Source organism: Barbus barbus (genome assembly GCF_936440315.1).
Source record: "Barbus barbus genome assembly, chromosome: 34".
NCBI lineage: Eukaryota > Metazoa > Chordata > Actinopteri > Cypriniformes > Cyprinidae > Barbus > Barbus barbus.
The window spans coordinates 24,149,359-24,165,165 of record NC_136762.1 but is presented as its reverse complement, the minus strand read 5'-3'; the positions used below and the strand labels follow the sequence as shown (position 1 = coordinate 24,165,165).

At 38.9% G+C, this 15,807-nt stretch overlaps 1 pseudogene across 1 annotated transcript; it reads left to right on the top strand.

Annotated features, from left to right (window-relative positions):
• Positions 1–290: 290 nt before the first annotated feature.
• LOC306854132 (melanocortin-2 receptor accessory protein-like) lies at positions 291–885 on the top strand (annotated as a pseudogene). The gene is made up of 3 exons: positions 291–396; positions 466–562; positions 771–885. The product of its transcript is annotated as a melanocortin-2 receptor accessory protein-like (transcript).
• Positions 886–15,807: the final 14,922 nt, after the last annotated feature.

Genomic DNA, 15,807 nt, shown 5'->3' with positions numbered 1-15,807 from the left:
TGTTTCCATATCTGCTAAAATTATTTCCATATCTGCTGCCTTTAGTGATTAATCACTCACATGGTATTTACTACTCAGATGATTGGCTCAAAGCAACCTATTACCTACATAATATTTATAATTTTGGATGGCCTGAACCTAAAACTAAAGAGAAAGATACCTGTATAAGATGAGTGAGCAGTTTTCATCAGAAAAGAGGATGTGGCTTCACTGTGTTTCTCATGGGCTTAAAATCAGTCCGGCTCTTGCTGCGGTTTCAGATTCACACTGAATCACAGAATCAAACGACAATGAAAAATTCCGGCAAGTCATCAGAATACGTGTGGGATTACGAGTACTACTAAGATTACATAGAGCCAGTCCTCGTGAATGCCCGTACACTGAAGTACAACAGATGTGAGTACAACATCCTCTTTTTGATCACAGTTCAGATAATCTAATGTCTAATTGTCTTCTTTGTCTTAGATTCAATTGTCATAATATTCTGGATCATTCTAGCAGCATTTATAGGTTTTTTCTTCTTGATTTTGTCGTTTATATCACACTCAAGGCAACTTCCGAGGTAAGCATGAAAATGTGTTTATTTTTTCCTGTCACGGTGTAAAAAATGTGTTATTTTTATATAACCAACTATCCTTGTTTAATCTATAGAGATCATAAAACTCAGCTAATTGATTAAAAAGGCTTCTAGATAGTCATTGGGACATTAATGATTAAGAAAAGAACAAATATTTTATGCAGTGGATATTAATTTTCGTTTGTTCATGTAGGAGGCCTCGTGTCGAAACATCTGGGTTGCCATTGATGAAAAGCTACGGATCTCCTCAGATAGAAATAAGAAGCAACTTCAAGAAACTAAACCCTGATGATCTATTTCATATTTAATTTCAACAGAGACCGTAGAATCTGTGACTGCTGAGTATCTGCCATTAAACCACAATATCATGATGAATGTGTGGGTTTATTCATGAAAAATTATTAACATTTCTGAAATTAAAACTTATTTCATACCAAAATCACTGAATATTAACTACATATATATGTAATGAGAATATATTCTAGATTTTGGCATGGTTTTCATCTGATCATTTCACCAAGGCTGCATTGTTTTTGATTAAAACTACAGAAAAAAACGGTATATTGTGAAATATAACTACAAGTTAAAATAACACATGCTTATGTTAATATATTTTAATGTTTTATTTATTTTGTAATTCCAAAGCTGAATTCCCAGCAGGCATTACTCCAGTCTTCAGTGTCAGATTATGCTTTTTGATGAACAGAAAGTTCAAAATAACAGCATTTATTTCAAAGAAATCTTATGTAACAATATAAATGTCTTTACTGTCAATTTTATCCAGTGCATAGGGATGAACTAAACAAAAAGAAACAGGAATGCTAAAAGAATAAATATTTTCTGGCAGTCAGTTCTTCAATAAAAATAAATAACTATATGTGTGTGTGTGTGTGTGTGTGTGTGTGTGTGTGTATAAACACACAGACAGACAGATGGATAGATTTATTTGCTCCGATTTATTTTGTGAAACCTTACTACGTATATGGAATAACCGTTTTATAAAAACAATAAGCCCCAGCCGTGGTTTACAGTGAATTTATAACAGCTAAGGCGGTCTAAAACAACGCCCCTGTTATAAATTCACTGTAAACCACAGCTTCTTGGGACTTATTGCTTTATTTTACTGTCATTTTAGCATTTATACAACTGTCACGGCGACAGTTTCTAAATTTAGAAGTAACTTCACACAGAAAATGAAGAGTTTCACACTAAATCAGGTTAACACATATTGTTGAAGTTCTGTGTTTATACTATTGAGCATTTCAATATTTAAAATTTTACCCCATTCACTTTCATTGTAAGTGCTTCATTGCAACTTTTTTCTTAAAGAAAATTAAAATTAATTTTTAAGGTAATCAACATTATGCCACACACGTACAAAACATGGACACTTGAATATTTGTCAGGAAATAAAGTCATATAGTTCTGGAATGACGTGACGGTGAATAGATCATGACAGAATTGTTATTGGTAAACCATGCCTTTAAGCTGTACTGAAGCTGGAATATCAGTTTGAGTTGCACTGTTGCTCACTGTGTGTAGCACCTACGGCTCTGCATGTCCTGTCTAACATCCCACATTAAGTGAGTGAAGTGACATTCAGCCAAGTATGGTGACCCATACTCGGAATTCGTGCTCTGCATTTAACCCATCCAACGTGCACACACACACACAGCAGTGAACACACACCCGGAGCAGTGGGCAGCCATTTATGCTGCAGCGCCCGGGGAGCAGTTGGGGGTTCGGTGCCTTGCTCAAGGGCACCTCAGTCGTGGTATTGAGGGTGGAGAGAGAGCGCTGGACATTTCAGCATTGATTGCTTTACGAATCTATCATAATGTAATTTAGGCTTCGCAAGAGATGATGTTGAAGGGGATTTATGACATGAGTTAAGCCCCGTTCACACCAAGAACGATAACGTCTGTTTATTCTCAGCGCACACTTGTCTGCCACTTTAAATTCTCAAGCTCCTTATAGCAGGATGGATTCTGATTGGCTGTCAATGTTTTTATTGTTAATATTGTTCTGAAAGTGATTCCAACTTTGTTTCTCTGTGCCTTTATCGTTATAGCTGTGGTGTGTCTGTGGTGTGAACGATTTATTTAACTATATCTTTATCGTAACCTTTATAGTTTCGTCCTTGGTGTGAATGGGCATTTAGTAATTAATTCAATCAAATGTAACGTTAAAATAAACAAAAGGGGCTGCGCAATGAATCAAAACAAACATGAACTTACAATCTTCATATTAAAATCAAATTAACACTCACTAAACAAAGACTGGGAACCGTGAATCATAGAACCGTGAACATGAACGTGTTGCTAAATTACTAAAAAAAAAAAGTCAGGTACTTCAAGGTAATGTCAGTACTTCAAGTATATATTTCACATCTAACCCCTGTTCTAAGGTTCAAAGAGAAAGTGGAAAATGGTTGTGAAAAACTAATATGTGACCCTGGAGCACAAAAGCAGTCTTGAGTCGCTGGGGTATATTTGTAGCAATAGCCAAAAACACATTGTGTGGGTCAAAATTATTCATTTTTCTTTTATGCCAAAAATCATTAGGATATTAAGTAAAGATCATGTTCCATGAATATATTTTGTAAATTTCCTACCATAAATATATTAAAACAGATTTTTTGATTAGTAATATGCATTGCTAAGAACTTCATTTGGACAACTTTAAAGGAGATTTTCTCAATATTTTGAGTTTTTTGCACCCTCAGATTCCAGATTTTCAAATAGTTGTATCTCAACCAAATATTGTCCTAGTAGCAGCGTGCACAGAAACTCATTGATGGCTGGCAGAGGAAGACATTTGCCTGAAGTCTGTGGCCGCTCTAATGCAGTGCTGTTTGCTTCTGGTTTACTTTCTTTATTACCCAAATTAGTGAACCACAGAGCATGAAGCAGCTCAATGACTGAACTCAACAACTTGCTGTCAAAAAACCTACAGGAAACAAATACAATCAGTTGCTGCAGGGGCCCAATGAAGAATGGCACACGCCAGTGCTTAGATTAAGGTAAGGCATCCTGTTAAGCAACATCCACACCTCACCTCTTGTCTATTAGCTGTATTATCCATGTTAAGACTCCATGTTCTTTCGTGAGGTTGTAAGCTGCTTTGTTAACATGAGCGGTCTGCTGCAGAACATTCACAATCTGAATCTGGAACAGCAGAGCAGACAATTCTGTCAAATCAACAGCTTTCGATGGATTTCAAGCCATATTAACCCCTAATATATAGGTATAATACTATCTGTGACAATTAGGAAACGTGTACCCTACTTTCTTTAGGGAATCTTTTAAAGAATTTGGAATTTTAGGGTTTTAATCTATGTCTGGGGGAAAAAAGTTTAGGATATTAAACATTTTAAAACACAAAAATATTAAGGATTTGTAGAGCTCACTGTATTCTGCAAGTTCTCAAAATTCTCAGGTGCAACCTATTTAGACCAGTAAAGGTTACACTTTTACATTTTTACAAGTTCTTCCTCATTCAAATGCATTTTAAGATATTGGAACAAAAAAAAATTTGAATTGTGCCCTAATCAAGAAAAAAATATTTATGTAAATAATTTTTACATTTTTAGAGCTCATTGTATTCTGCAACTACTTAAAATTCTCTAAATTAGTCTATTTAGACTAGTAAAGGTTACACTTTTAAGAACTTCATTTTAAAATTTCTCTTTGTTAATTTATTTACTTGTTTATTTGTCTGGACTAAAAATCAAACAAATCTGGAAATAAAATTTAGGATATTAAACATTTAAAAATCAAAAAAGCATTACATTTATTACAATACAAAGGATAAGGGTTTTCAAATCGTCAAGAAAAAAAAGTTGATATAAAATTATTTGGTCCCACCTTTAATTTAAGGTCCAATTCTCACAATTATCAAACCATTAACTATGACTTTTGCCTCAATAAACTTGTAATTTACTGCTTATTAATAGGTACTGGGACGGATGTAGATTAAGGATGTAGAATATGGTCATGCAGAATATGTGCTTTACAAGCACTAATAAACAGCCAATATGTTAATAATAGGCACGCTAATAAGCAACTAGTTAATAGTGAGAATTGGTCCCTATACTAAAGTTTTACCAATTACTTTTTACATTGTTAGATCTCATTGTATTGTGCATGTAGTTAAAATTCTCATGTGCATCCTATTTAGACCAGGAAAGGGCACGCTTACACGGACATCTGAAGATAATGGAAGCACATTAGAGTTTAATTTAACCTACATTATGTTGCTTTGCTCACTAACACCACATTTAAACAAAAACAGAGACAGATTTTGGGTCAAATGCTCCGAGTGCACCTGAGAGGCCTGATCACAGAGTGGTGTGCTCGCGAAACCCAGCAGGGTCTGATCACAGATCTCATAGCAGTGCTTGTCCCGGACCCTTCCTCCAACACGCTCAACACCCACTCGCGCTCCAGTTTGCGCTGGACAGAGAAACAAACCGTATCATTTTTGAGACTTTAGCAATCAAAGCATCAGTTGGTTGCAGACACTTCTTAGTAGTTACATTAAAGTAAATTTCTGAACATATAATCTATACTATATTAGCAATTTTTTTTTTTTACCTAGGAGTAATTTACTATGCAACCAAAAGTGTCTAATAGTAGCATTTAGCGGGTCACATGACCTCGCCATGTCATATTTTATAAATGATGTTTCATTACCTCCAGATCAAAACTGTAAATTTGAAGAAGTCAGGAACTCTCTTGAGGTCCAGAAACTGAGTTCTGTGAAGAACGGGATCCAAAAGCAAAATCTGCGGATGCCAGATGTGCACGTGTCCTTTATAACCAAAGTTGCTCAGCAAATCTTGAGACCTGGGCGGGGTGATTTGAGTTCAGGGCTCTCACAGCCTGGGGGAAGAAGCTGTTGAGCAGTCTGGCGGAGCGAGCTCTGATGCTCCGGTACTGTCTTCCTGATGGTAGGAGCTGGAAGAGACTGTGGGAGGGATGGGTGGAGTCCTTCACGATGCTGTTGGTTTTGCTGGAGCATCATGTAAGGAAAATGTCCAGGATGGAGGGGAGAGGGGCACCGATGATCTTTGCAGCTGTGTTCACTGTTCGCTGGAGGGTCTTGCGGTCAGCAGCACTACAGTTCCCATACCAGACAGTGATGCAGCTGGTCAACACACTCTCAATGGTGCCTCTGTAGAATGTGGTGAGGATGGGTGGAGGGTGACTTGCTCTTTTCAGCCGGCGGAGAAAATGTAGGCGCTGTTGTGCCTTTTTGGAGAGTGACATGGTGTTGGTGGTCCAGGTGAGATCCTCTGTGATGTGCACCCCCAGGAATTTAGTGCTGCTGACTCTCTCCACAGTCGAGCTGTCGATGGTCAGTGGGGGTAAGGAAAATGTCCAGGAGCAATAAAGCAACATAAAGCAACTAGTGCGGTCAAAATTAGCACTTGAATTTTTTGCTGGCGATTCATTTTTCCAGTTAATGGTGTTAAAAAATATTTAACGCTGGGGCGGAGTTAGGGGTGGCCACCCCACTCACAACTGCTGCTTCTGTCTCTTTTTTTTCTTGATAATAATTGTGTTTATTTAGACGCAGAAAGTCTTTACGACCACATCAAATGGGAGACTTTTCAGACGCGCATATATATATATATGATACATAATCTGTACATTTAGAAAATAATCTCACAAGGTGTAACAATAAATGTTAACAGTAAATACACAACACTTTGGATTAAACTGAACACACAAAGATGAAACTCCTTGCACAGTCATGCTGTTGAATAGCATGAAGTGTAACTTGTGGCAAAAGTACTATTTATTAAATCATATTCTGGAGAGGCACCATTAATCTGCTACTCTGTTTTTAATTTTGGAGGGAAAGGTTGTGTAATACATTTAAAGCATGCATTAATATTTTCTCTCGCATCTATGGTCATAAATTAATTACTCCCATCCTAAGGTCATCTTATTTTAAGACATATCACACAAGCATGCACAACAAATTAATATCAATTAAGCAGCTGCTCAATTTAAGCCAAGAAAAGACACGCCACATGAAAAAGACCAAAAGTGTTCGAAAATGTTTATGGTCTTTTTGGGCAGGATAAGCAATATATTTAAATCGTTTGGGGGGGGTCTGCTGCGCACTGCCGACACAGGTAATGTAACATTAACTCATCCAACACAAAATATAGCCAAATTCTTTATGTAAGATACATAATTATTCAGGAATTATTAAACATGTATTAGTAACAGAACGTATTAAACAAAATTAGTAACAGAAATTGATTTGAATATACAATGAATAATACAATAAATAGCCTCTGTTGCTCTATGTTGTACTGAAATGAAAAGCTTAACCACGCATCATCTTGAAATTAAGCTTCATGTCTTTAACCCTTGTGCACGGTTCATTTGGAATTACACTCATATGGTTTGGAGTCTCCAGAGACCCCAGGCAACAAAATGTAATTTTGTAACAAAATAATGTTGTTGTTTTTTTTTAACAAATATATTTTTAGTCAGTTTATTCATCTTTTTACTCCACATCTGTGCAGTTTTTGGAGGATTGATGATATTTTTTTAAATTTATACAATTAATTTAAATATTATAAAATCACAATTATAACAATACAAATAATTTTTTGTCAAAGTTTAACATGTTTTGTAGTAAAAAAAAATATTTTTTTCAATAGTTACATTATGATTTCCAATCTTGTACAACGGAACAGAGGTAGCATCTCATCTTCTTCCTGGGGTTTGCTTCTGTGTGTGTGTGTGTGTGTGTGTGTGTGCGAGCATGATCATTTTGCATTGTGGATGTTTTGAAGTATGCCACTTAATTTCTCTCTATGTCTATTCTCAGTTTTTTTCTGATTTTGAGGATGAATTTTATCCGTTTTCTAGGCGGGGTCTCTGGACAACATGAGTGTGCCTTTTTTTTCATACTGACATAAAAACAGATATCATTCCAATATTTTTTTTTGTTTGTAGACCTAGAAAGTGTTGACAGGTGTACAAAGTCTCATGCCATTTGGACTAAGTATGGTTTGGACCATACTCACTTTCAAGTCTCCAGCGATCTTATAATACTGTCCTTCAAGTCTCCAGTGATCTTCTATACTCTCCTTCAAGTCTCCAGCGATCTTATAATACTGTCCTTCAAGTTCCAGTGATCTTATAATACTGTCCTTCAAGTCTTCAGCGATCTTATAATACTGTCCTTCAAGTTCCAGTGATCTTATAATACTGTCTTTCAAGTCTCCAGCGATCTTATAATACTGTCCTTCAAGTCTCCAGTGATCTTCTATACTCACTTTCAAGTCTCCAGCGATCTTATAATACTGTCCTTCAAGTCTCCAGTGATCTTATAATACTCTCCTTCAAGCCTCCAGCGACCTTCTATACTCACTTTCAAGTCTCCAGCGATCTTATAATACTCTCCTTCAAGTCTCCAGTGATCTTATAATACTCTCCTTCAAGTCTCCAGCGATCTTCTATACTCTCCTTCAAGTCTCCAGCGACCTTCTATACTCTCCTTCAAGTCTCCAGCGATCTTCTATACTCGCTTTCAAGTCTCCAGCGATCTCCTCTACTCTCCATCAAGTCTCCAGTGATCTCCTTTACTTTTCCTCAAGTCTCCAGCGATCTCCTCTACTCTCCATCAAGTCTCCAGTGATCTCCTTTACTTTTCCTCAAGTCTCCAGCGATCTTCTATACTCTCTTTCAAGTCTGCAGCGATCTTCTATACTCTCTTTCAAGTCTCCAGCGATCTTCTATACTCTCCTTCAAGTCTCCAGCGACCTTCTATACTCTCCATCAAGTCTCCAGTGATCTCCTTTACTTTTCCTCAAGTCTCCAGCGATCTTCTATACTCTCTTTCAAGTCTCCAGTGATCTCCTTTACTTTTCCTCAAGTCTCCAGCGATCTTCTATACTCGCTTTCAAGTCTCCAGCGATCTCCTCTACTCTCCATCAAGTCTCCAGTGATCTCCTTTACTTTTCCTCAAGTCTCCAGCGATCTCCTCTACTCTCCATCAAGTCTCCAGTGATCTCCTTTACTTTTCCTCAAGTCTCCAGCGATCTTCTATACTCTCTTTCAAGTCTGCAGCGATCTTCTATACTCTCCTTCAAGTCTCCAGCGACCTTCTATACTCGCTTTCAAGTCTCCAGCGATCTTCTATACTCGCTTTCAAGTCTCCAGCGATCTCCTCTACTCTCCATCAAGTCTCCAGCGATCTCCTCTACTCTCCATCAAGTCTCCAGTGATCTCCTTTACTTTTCCTCAAGTCTCCAGCGATCTTCTATACTCTCTTTCAAGTCTGCAGCGATCTTCTATACTCTCCTTCAAGTCTCCAGCGACCTTCTATACTCACTTTCAAGTCTCCAGCGATCTTCTATACTCGCTTTCAAGTCTCCAGCGATCTTCTATACTCGCTTTCAAGTCTCCAGCGATCTTCTATACTCGCTTTCAAGTCTCCAGCGATCTTATATACTCTCCAGCGATCTTCTATACTCACTTTCAAGTCTCCAGCGATCTTCTATACTCGCTTTCAAGTCTCCAGCGATCTCCTCTACTCTCCATCAAGTCTCCAGTGATCTCCTTTACTTTTCCTCAAGTCTCCAGCGATCTTCTATACTCTCTTTCAAGTCTGCAGCGATCTTCTATACTTTTCCTCGAGTCTCCAGCAATCTTCTATACTCACCTTCAAGTCTCCAACGATCTCCTCTACTCTCCTCAAGTATTCAGCGATCTTCTATACTCACTTTCAAGTCTCCAGTGATCTTATATACTCTCCAGCGATCTTCTATACTCACTTTCAAGTCTCCAGTGATCTTATAATACCCTCCTTCAAGTCTCCAGCGATCTCCTATACTCTCCTTGAAGTCTCCAGCGATCTCCTATACTCTCCTTGAAGTCTCCAGCGATCTCCTCTACTCTTCCTCAAGCCTCCAGCGATCTCCTCAACTCTCATTCAAGTCTCCAGCGATCTTCTATACTCTCCTTCAAGTCTCCAGCGATCTCCTATACTCTCCTTGAAGTCTCCAGCGATCTCCTATACTCTCCTTGAAGTCTCCAGCGATCTCCTCAACTCTTCCTCAAGCCTCCAGCGATCTCCTCAACTCTCATTCAAGTCTCCAGCGATCTTCTATACTCTCCTTCAAGTCTCCAGCGATCTTCTATACTTTTCCTCAAGTCTCCAGCAATCTTCTATACTCACTTTCAAGTCTCCAGCGATCTTCTTAAATCGCCATCTTATTCAGACCAAAGTGACTTGAATACACCTGACGTTGTAATTATGACTTGTCAACTTGTAAATACGTACGCAGCATAAGACAAAGATTAAACAAGAGAGAGTGGCCGAGGGAGGAAAGGCGGTGGGACCAAAAAACAAACAAAAAAACATGGCAGATACAAACAAAGACAAAGCAATGTGTTAAGACACCAGTCAAAGAAAGAGACATTAAACAAATACAACAAAGTCCGCCTCCCACGAGAAGCTGAACTGGACCCCAACCATCACCCACCGAGCGAAACGTCACTATTGATCTTCACTGTCAGTGAGAGATATAAAGCAGGTATTCGCTATGGTAAGAGTGACTCAGCTGAGCAAGGGTGAGTGAGAGCGTCCCACCACCGGATGCCCTGATCCTTCCCATAGATATGGTGTGGAGGGACACCACTCAACATCACCACCCAAGACAGCGATCCTGCGGGAAACTGAACACAGAGGAGCTGCTGTAAATCAAAGACTATCAAAGACTACTGATGCTGGCTTCTTATAGGACGCCCTGCTTTTGTATTATTATTAATAAGTCAACAAGTGGGCGTGGCCTATGGTAGGACAATGCGATAAAATGATTGGTCGACGACTTGTCAAGTAGTTGCTAATAATTTTGGGCTAGTTTTAATTTACTCCACCCCAAAATGAAAATGTTGTCATTAATCACCATGTCGTTCGTCTTCTGAACACAATTTAATTTAGTTTCAGTTTTAAGTTAATTGTTCTAATTGGCCTATTTAGCAAACCCAACTACGATCCATGTAATCACCACATTTACTCTTAGTACATTAAATTAAATGTTTACGGCCACACGAAACTGTTAGAAAGCAGATTGAGGATTTTCTGGAAGCAAGGATAAATAACATTTTGTGTGACCACCCTAAAAATAGCTGAAATGTGGTATTTTATTCACTAAAATAAAATATATCCAAAAACTCACTCTCTGCTGTTATTTAATAGATGCACTAGAATTTTATTGAATACTATATAAAATATTCATATTATTGAAGGATTTATTGACTTAATAAACCTTATTTCGAAATGTGGAGAAATATGTGCTTTCATGTGTTCTTTAGTTAAGATTTCATTTATTCACTACTTACTATTTATTACTAATGTAAGTTTTAGTTTGGCTCTAATTTTGTATTTATTCCAGTTTATATGAAAATTTTCATGTAGCGTGGATTAAAATTCATATATAGATATCCTTTTCACTGATCATGTTTCTAAAAATAAGTAAGAAAAGTTAGTTTATAGCCTAAGTTTAACTTTTAAGTTCTGGCGCTTGTTTTTAGGCTTGAACATTCATAAAAATTATATTATTTTGTGAAGATTATCTTGGACAAAACGTGTAAGTTTCGAGCAGCAGAACCATGAATGATATTCCCCCTGATCTCAGTGATGGAGCTGCTGTGACCTCTGACTCTCTCTGAGTATCATGCAGTTTAAGTCAAGTCACCTTTATTTATATAGCACTTTTAACAATACAAATTGTGTCAAAGCAACTGCACAATATCAATATAGGAAAATAGTGTGTCAATAATGTAAAATGACTAGATTAAACACTCAATTTTCAGTTAAAGGCATTTCATTATTGAATTCAGTGATGTCATTGTCCAGCTCAGTTCAGTTTAAATAGTATCTGTGCAATCAAGTCGACGATATCGCTGGAAATGAAGAGTCCCCAACTAAGCAAGCCAGAGGTGACAGCAGCAAGGAACCAAAACTCCATCGTGACAGAATGGAGAAAAAACCTTGGGAGAAACCAGGCTCAGTCGGGGGGCCAGTTCTCCTCTGGCCAAACGAACCAGCAGTTCAATTCCAACTGCAGCAAGTCAGGTTGAATGGGCTCAACTGGTTCCAGTGGTCTTTCCCGATGGCTGTCTAAGTGGCGGGGTCCTCACTGGGGATCTGTCTCTGGCGTTCATCTAGGTGTCCTGGTCTCCGCTGACGTTCAGAGCTGTAGAGGTAGTCTCTGGGTGCTGATCCACCATCTGATCTGGATACGGACTGGATCTGGTGACTGCAGTGACCATCTGGGCTGGATACGGACCGGATCGGGTGGCTACGGTGACCCAGTTTAGGGCCCAGACTCTGTTGGTGCCCAAGATTAAATATTATATTGGTGCACCACCCTTAAAAACTGAAACACTGGAAATGTTTTTTTTTTAATAAATTTATGAACTTCAATTTACTGCAGAAACACAAAACTTGTAAATCAATATTATACAACAAGATTACATAGCATGTAAGCATATAAAGAAGTTAATAATTTAAGCGCCCTCCAGAGCGCCCTCAAGTGCCCGCTCCTCCAGAGCGCCCTCATGTGCCCGCTCCTCCCGAGCGCCCCCAAGAGCCCTCTCCTCCAATGTGGCCCCCAGAGGGGAACTTTCCCAAATAAATTTGGCCAAGGCCACCCAAGGACCCCGATCCGCCAAGGCCGCCCAAGGACCCCGATCCGACATGGCCTCCCCTATCTCCTGATCCGCCGTGGCCGTCCAAGCTCCCTGATCCGCCGTGGTCGTCCAAGCTCCCTGATCCGCCGTGGCCGTCCAAGCTCCCTGATCCGCTGTGGCCTTCCAAGTCTCCAGTCACGCCATGGCTCCCTGAGTCTCCTGACCCGCCATGGCCTCCCGAGTCTCCAGTCCCGCCATGGCTCCCTGAGTCTCCTGATCCACCCTGGAGGCTTCCCGAGTCTCCTCCTTGTCCTGGCCGTTCCGGCCTCCAGGGCGCCCGTCCCCCCTCCCCGATGTCACTGTTACGGTGCGGGACGCACCTTCCGGGAGGGGGAGGTAATGTGACGAGTCTGCCTGTCCTTCCCTCTCTCCAATCCGGATGCACGCCCTCACCTGGTCTCCCTCAGTCATTAATCACGCGCACCTGCACCTCGTCATCACCCTCATCATGGACACTACATAAGCACTCACCCCAGTCACAAGAAACTGTCCGATCTCGTTGCTACTACATGGACTCTACTCCAGTTATCATCAAGTCGATGAGTATACCTTCTGACTATCTACCTCTTGTACTTACCTCTTGTTCGCCATCCCGCTGTCTCCTCTGTCCTCAGACTCGCCTGTGTTGTGGTCGACATTCCTGGGCTCCGACTCTCATCTCCGGCCACACTCCTCACGCATACGAAGCAAAGGGACACATTCAGATCTACTACCCGACTCCCTCAAAGACTACTTCAAGAAGTCTACTCCCCTCGTAACACAATAACCAGCACCAAAGCCTTTGAATATAAGTCACTGTGTTTGCACTTACCCTTGTGTCCGTCTGCTTCCGTGACACCAAGTGCAAATAGCATATTTTTTTAGTGACAGATGCTATTTACACTAAGTGCAAATTGCTATAGATTATATTTACACTGTTAAAATAGCAAGATTTTCTGTTATTTATACTACTTATTGCAAATAGTGGCAATTATCTGCACCTCAGTATTGTAGTACATTATAAAACAGTACACAATAATAACGTACAGTGTAAATTATAATTTTAATTAAAATTTATTAAATGGATGCCACTTTATTGGGACAATAAAGCCCTCCCTACACCTACCCGATATTTTATTTTCAACTTTTTGATTATTTCTTTAATTTTTATTGAAAATAAATGCCTTTCTGATGCAATGTGAGATTTGAAAAGGGAGAAAAAAATGTTTGGCAAAAGGTGGGCTCGAACTCGGGTCGATCGCATCAAAAAGCATGCACCTTACCATCTACGCCACTGAAACTGATGTTGAGCTAATTTCTTTTTTTATTGTTGACTAACTCAATCACACGTTAGTGGGCTGAGTTAGTGTAAATAGCCTTTGCCAACAAGATGGGCTATTTGCACTTAGTGTAAATAGACACTCTGTTTTTTTATTCAGTCTTGTTTTAAAAACACTGACTGCGTGAACAAGTGTTTCTGAACATGTCAAATACTCTTGAAGATCATCTTCTATCACAGCTGTGGTCAAGGGCGTAGTTTTGGTTTGAACATTGGGGGAGTTGAAGTGGACCCCAGGTCATGCTCCCTCTTAAAGTTTATTTGTTTGCTTAAATGTTTATTTTTGTAAAATGGTCTTTTGTGCTATCCACCACACATGCAAAGTTGGTTTATTGCGTAACTACAATAAAGTAATAGGCGTGTTAACAATTACTTGTTTACATACAATATATAATGTATTTTATATTATTTAGAAACTTAGGCTATAGTTTGACAGAATGTTCTAATTCAACATGCCATGGGAAGTCAATCTAACTTAACATTTTCTAAGATTAATATTGTTTATTTCTTACTCCTTAACAGTTCATCAGGCTCTTAATGATTTAATCTGTGCCATCACTGGAATAGCTGTAGGCTAGGTTTTTCCATCACTCATCATTAGAACCCATTGGCTCTCGATTCTGACATGCTCTTATGAAAAACTGTAGCATTTGTTATAATAAGGATATACGGTGGCCGAGCAAGCTCAACACGCTGCAACTTCAGAAAACACATGTAAATAGAAAAAGCACCAGCAAATCAAGAAAATGTACGTTTTTTTAAATTTGAATAAAATGAAAACTAAAAGAATTTCAAATCACATGAGCCAATATTTTATTCACAATAGAACATAGATAACAAAACAAATGTTTAAACTGAGAAATCTTACAATTTTATGCACAAAATTAGGTCATTTCAAATTTGATGCCTGCTACAGGTCTCAAAATAGTTGGGACAGGGGCATGTGTAGCATCTGCTCTTCTTTTCAAAACAGTTTAAAGACGTATGGGCATCAAGGTTATGAGTTTCGGTGTTGGAATTTGGTCCCATTCTTGCCTGATGTAGGTTTCAGCCACTGAAGAGTTTGTGGTCATCTTTGACATATTTTTCGTTTAATGATGCGCCAAATGTTCTCTATAGGTGAAAGATCTGGACAGCAGGCCAATTCAGCACCCGGACTCTTCTAATACAAAGCCATGCTGTTGTAATACCTGCAGTATGTGGTTTTGCATTGTCCTGCTGAAATACACATTGTCTGGAGGGGAGCATATGTTGCTCTAAAACCTTTATATAACTTTCAGCATTCATAGTGCCTTCCAAAACATGCAAGCTGCCCATACCGTATGCACTTATGTACCCCCATACCAGAGATGTTCACAAGTCTTTAACTTGGAGTCTGAGTCAAGTCTGAAGTCTTTAGGTATGGCTTAGGTGTAGACATTAATAAACTAATAGGAATTGAATGTATTGTTAGCTTCCGGTTTTAGCTGTATCACTTCTAGCCACAACCCTGGACCCAACTCAGGCAAACTCAGGCAGTCAGGTTGAGATATGACAATATGGCGTAAAAAAAAAAAAAAAAGACTTCTGGCAGATCAAACAGCAGAGAATGGAAAAGATGGAGATCAGACCACCAGGACTTTCTCACCAAGACAAGAGAGGCCAGCGCTAGAGGATCAAGAGCACCTACTGACCAGAGCAGCCAGGATGAGTTGAGGCTGGGTCAGAAGAATAGAACAGAGGGAGATCAGACCACCAGTATGATTCAGATTCGTAAAGTGACTCCTTCACCACGGGGTTTTATCCTCTCTCCAGAGATGATGACCAACCTGGACCATCTCACTGACAACAGTGCAGTGCGGGCAAATAAGTTTATTAGTACACTTCCATTATTACATTGTAGTGTATATTACATATACATGTTTTATTCAACATATCTTTTCATATTTATTTTAGTCTTTTTTGTAATGTGTTCTTATAAGTTATAATTTCATTACTATATACTATATGGTTTTGATCTGTTTGCTATTTGAAATGGTAACGGTTTATTATTTTATTGTGTGATTTTTTTAAATTATATTAAAAACATTTAGGATCAGTTTGACCTGGAAACATCATTATTATTAATTATAGTACTCACAATAATAGAAAATGTCCCTGGTTTCTATTTAGGAAATGTGGTCACCTTGTTTTAAATTGATTGGTTC